Genomic DNA, 4,987 nt, shown 5'->3' with positions numbered 1-4,987 from the left:
CACTGGATTGCGTGTCCTGTGTCCAGTGCCTCAGAGACAACACCAGGACAGTTGTGCCATGCAGAAGATCCAGAGGTGCTGATTCTGCAGCGTCCATGCACATGTGCATGGAAGTACCCGACAGCAGGTTCTGGAGGTCTCCACCCGTACGGTTCTGTACTCTGAGCTTCCAAGCAGCTGGGTCCCGACTCACGGGCACTGCAGGTCCCAGAGCCCACAGACAGAGGTGGGGCATCAGCCAAAAGGAGAGGCCTGCTGAACCCAGAGGCAAGACAAGAACGAGGGTGTGCGCAGGCCGGGCAGGCTCTCCTGAGCCAGGCCTGCTGCTGCCTGTGGCCATGCGGCCTGCAGACGCCACCCTGAGGTGAACTCGGGGCACCTTCTGCCTTGGAGTTGTTCTTGCCCTGGACTATAGCTGGATCCATTGAAAAAACAGCCCCAGTTTCTAGACAATTAAGATTCATTTACTTAAAAAATGGCATTCATTGAAACTGTCAGATGTCCAAAGTGCGCAGGTGGGGATGGAAAGCTGCCTATCCTACATTTCCTCTCAGCACTGCACCTGGACAGATGAATAGTCAGTCAATGGACAGGTATCATTTGTACCTGGACCATTCTAAACGTCTCCACAGAGGAGATGCTACCTGAGCAAGCCTTTACCTGTGCTGTCGCACACCTGGTGCTTGGCCAGCACTGCAGACAAACTGCCTGCTCTGCTGAGCTTGGCCTGGCCAGTGTGGAGACAGGTGGGGCTGAGGAGCAATGGGCGGCAGCTGTGGACTTCACTGTACCTAAGACTTAGTCCTTAATTTTGAGATGCACTGTTATTCTGTGCCTCTAAGAAGGAGATGCTGCCGATTAAACTATTCCATATCATGGATTCTGATTTCAAAGATGTTAAAATGGTCATAGTGGTGAGGAGTGCACCTCAGGGCCAGCGAAGAACCTGGGGACTCGAGAGAACAGCAGGAGGAGAGGAGCTGTCGCCCACTTGGGTGGCACCTGGGCCCTGGGGACTGCTCCGGGTCCTCCCTGCATGGCTCATGAAAAAGGCCTGGATTTCCCGGGAGCTTGAGCATCTGTCTGCCGTGTGGCCCGTGTCCTGCGGGGGGCCAGGCTTTGGGACCAACTGGCCGGGTGCTTGTGCACAGTAGGCTCACGTGGAATGCTCCAGGTCCAGACTTGAAGCTTTCCCAGTGAGTGTGATGTGGTTGTCAGCCATTTTTGCTGTGAAGTCAGCTGTTCTGGGCCTCGAGTGCCTTCTCTCCTGTGAGATTCCCGTTCTTTCCTCGGCCCTTTCTTAACTCGGTTACTTCCATTGCGTGGCTATCGCTTTCTGGTTCACAGGAAACCGTCACGTGATGTAGGTAGGATTCACGTGTGAGCAGCAGCTGTGCCAGACTGACTTTTTCAGAACTCGTTGTTGGCATTTGAAATACAGCACACATCTCAGGTGGCGCTTCCCTGGTCACAGGTGAGGTCAGACATCTTTGTTGATCCTTTGTATGTTCCCGTTTTGTAAAACATCTGTATAAATTTTGGCTATTTTTTCTGCTTTCTCTCTCTCTCTCTCTCTCTCTCTCTCTCTCTCTCTCTCTCTCTCTTTTTTTTAACTCAGGGCCTTGCTCTTGCTGGGCAGGTGCTCTGTCACTTGAGCCACTTCTACCACCCTTTTTGCTTTAGTTATTTTTCAAATAGGGTGTCAAGTTTTTGCCCAGGTGAAGCTGGACTGCAGTCCTCCTCCTGCCTCCGTAGCTCCGATGACAGCACGTACCACCATACCTAGCTTTTTATTGAGATTGGGGGGGGGTCTCAATAACTTTTTGCGTGGCTGGTCTTGAACCATGATCCTGTTGATCTCTACTGCCCTTGCAACTGGGATTACAGGCATGAACCACCATGCCCAGCCCTTAAAACAAATGATTTTTGTCCAACTTGTCTCCAGCAATCTTGCTAAACTCTTGTTAATTTCTCTTGTGTTAGCATTCTGTGAAAAGGGATGATTTTGACCCTACTTTATAATTAGTAAATCTTTTGATTTTCTGCCTCTCTAGCTTGGCAGGGTCTGTAGCCCACCACAACTGCCGAGCTGCAACAGTGGCTAGGCGTCTTCCTTGTCCAGTCCTGGGCATGCTGCCTCCATTGTGCTGAGTTTGGTGTCCTCTGTGACTTAGAGACCCCTTTCCTTGGTATGCTGAAGTTGTGTTGGATTTTATTAGATTTTTTTTTTTTTTGGTGGTTTTGGGGTTTGAACTCAGGGTCTCACATTTTCTAGGCAGGTGGTTACCACTTGAGCCACTCTACCAGCTCCCAGGTGCTTTTTATGTCTGCTGAAATGATGATGTGTCAATACGGTGAGTTAACTGACTGCTTTTCCAGTATTCAGGCTAACCTGTGTTTCTGGAGGGAGCCCAGCTTGAATGCGGTGTGTGTCCCCTTCTGTATTTGATTGCTTCAGTCTGCTGACACCGTTCAATATTTGCTAGTGTTTTTATGCCTTGTGCTTTGTTTTCTGATATGGTTCTTTTCTGGTCCAAGGTCAAGTGTGTGAAAAGAGCACAAAATAATCCAGGTGGTATATATATACCTCATTTTCTCTTCTTGAGAAGGGTTTGTGCCAGTTTGTAATTATTTGTTCCTGAATTACGGTGGAATTCGCCAGCACTAGCAATGTATGGGTCCAAGACAGATCACCGCAGTTGGGGCAGCTACGTAACAGGCATTTTCCCTTCAGTTCTAGAGGCTGATGCCTGAGATTAAGGCGTCAGAGCGCTGGTTTCTCTTGAAGGCGTTCTCTTTTGCCATGTCCTCGTGTGGTCGTCCCTCTGTGTGTGTCTGTGCCTGATCTTTTAAGGGCATCAGTCACATAGGATTAGGGCTACCCCATGGCTTCTTTTTACCTTCACTCCCTCTTTCCATACCTTATCACCCAAGATAATCACACCCTGAAGACTGGGGTTAGGACCTGAATGTATGAATTTGGGGATACATCCATCCACGGCAGTCAGGCTTTCTCTTACTTGCAGAACTGATGTTTCCCTAGGCAGACTGACCTCAGGTGATGTCGCCCCTTTTTGTTTTACGAAATGTTTGAAGCTGCCCAAGGAGCAGAGTAACATGTGTTAGATATGAAGCAGATGTTCATCTTAAGGTGAACATTACAGAGCATGACTCTGTAATTCCAGCACAGGGAAGACTGAGGCTGGAGATCACAAGTTTGAGGCCACCCTGGGCTACATAGTAAGACTGGTCTCAAAAAGCCAAAACAAACAACAAAACCCAAAAAAACTACCACAACAAAAACAATGCACAGTAGCTTCATAACAAGATTGCCAGAGAGCGATCCAGGCATGGTGCCATGTGTCTGTAACCTCAGCCACTTTGGGAGGCTTGGGAGGATCATGAGTTCAAGGCTAGCCCAGGCAACATAGTGAGACCCTGTCTCAAAACCAGTAACAAACAGACTGGATGGGATGGTTTATGCCTTAATCCCAACTCTTCAGGAGGCAGAGATTGGGAGGAACTTGGTTCAAGAACCACCCAGGCAAAAAGTTAGTGATACCCCCAGCTCAACAAATAGGCTGGGCATAGATAGAAGGGTGGCAGTCTGAGGCTGGCACAGACAAGTCTTGAGACCCTATCCAAAAAATAAAAAGGACTGGGGCCCCGAGTTCAAGTCCCATTATGGCCAAATAAACACGCTTTCTAGAGGTGGAAAGAATCACACAAGCTCATTCCCTCATTTCATAAGGACTTCTGGCTGTCACTTCCCATAGGCCACACAACCTGGAAAGTTGAGTTTTTCTTGGTCATCTCTAAGTACATAACCAGGGTGCCATGTTTTTTGAGAAGCTTGGGATAGAATCAAGTATTGTAGGGGGCGCACAGAGCTGAGCAAACGTCCCTGTCAGAAGTTTGTGGTTTGCTGGAGAAGTCCATAGAGAGGCATCAGGTGGGTGGGCCCAGTGGGGCCTTATCCAGCCTAACGGAATTGATCACAGGTTGGGGGTGGTTAAGAAGTCTTGGGTGCAGGGACTTTGAGATGCTGAGGAGTTTACATGGGAGAACCCAGGAGGTGATGGTAGAGGGCAGGCCACAGCGGGTGGTGATCATGCACTGAATATCCAATCTGGCAGGGACACAGAAATGCAGTCCTGGACCCAGACTCTGCAGCCAAATGCCAGGCCAGTGGACACCTCAGTTTGCTGGCCTGTAAGATGGGGATTGCAGTGCAGGTTTGCTGTGCTCTGTTTGTCAGCTGATGAGAGAGAACACCCAGATCAAGTTGCATGAAGTGGATCTATTTGGTACAGGTAGGCAGCAGGGGACAGCAGGCGCCTAGGATTCATCCTGAACCAGTCCGCAAGGCTCAGGAAAGCTGCCTGAGAAGGATGGAGTCTCACCTGTGTGCCCCACCTGTGGTGCAGCTGAGGGGCCCTGCAAGGCAGGCACCCTGAGGCAACAGGACTCAGGGGTGTCTAGGGACAGGAGCAGAGCCCACCTGTCCCCAGCTGCCCCTCTCTGTCTCAGATGTACTGTTAGCACACCTCACTGTGGTTTTTTTGTTTGTTTTTGAGGCAGGGTCTCACCACATCGCTCAGACTGGCCTGGAACTTGCCCTCTGTCTCAGACTCCCTAGTTCTGCGATCACAGGCGTGCCCCAGCATGGTGATTCTTGGGAGCCATGAGTGAGAGGGACTGTCCTGCAGCGGTACTAGTTCAGGCGTGGCCTGCATCCATGCTTAGGAGACCAAGCAATCAGTGTGTCAGGCACATGAAGCACTGCTGGGCAGAGTTGATGCCGTGGGAATAAATGTGGAGGAAGTAAGAGGAGATGGATAAACAAGGACCTTGTTAAAAGCAGGGCTTCGTGACTTAGTAAGTAGGAAGAGGGCACTGTCAGCTCAATAAGCAGAACGTGGCGAGTTGGAAGAGCACAGTTCCCAGTCTGCCACGTGTAGTGCAGAGGCAGTATGGGGCTGTGACA

This window comes from Castor canadensis, chromosome 13 (assembly GCF_047511655.1).
Source record: "Castor canadensis chromosome 13, mCasCan1.hap1v2, whole genome shotgun sequence".
Taxonomy (NCBI): domain Eukaryota; kingdom Metazoa; phylum Chordata; class Mammalia; order Rodentia; family Castoridae; genus Castor; species Castor canadensis.
The sequence above is the reverse complement of the archived record's forward strand: the minus strand, read 5'-3'. Positions refer to the sequence as shown.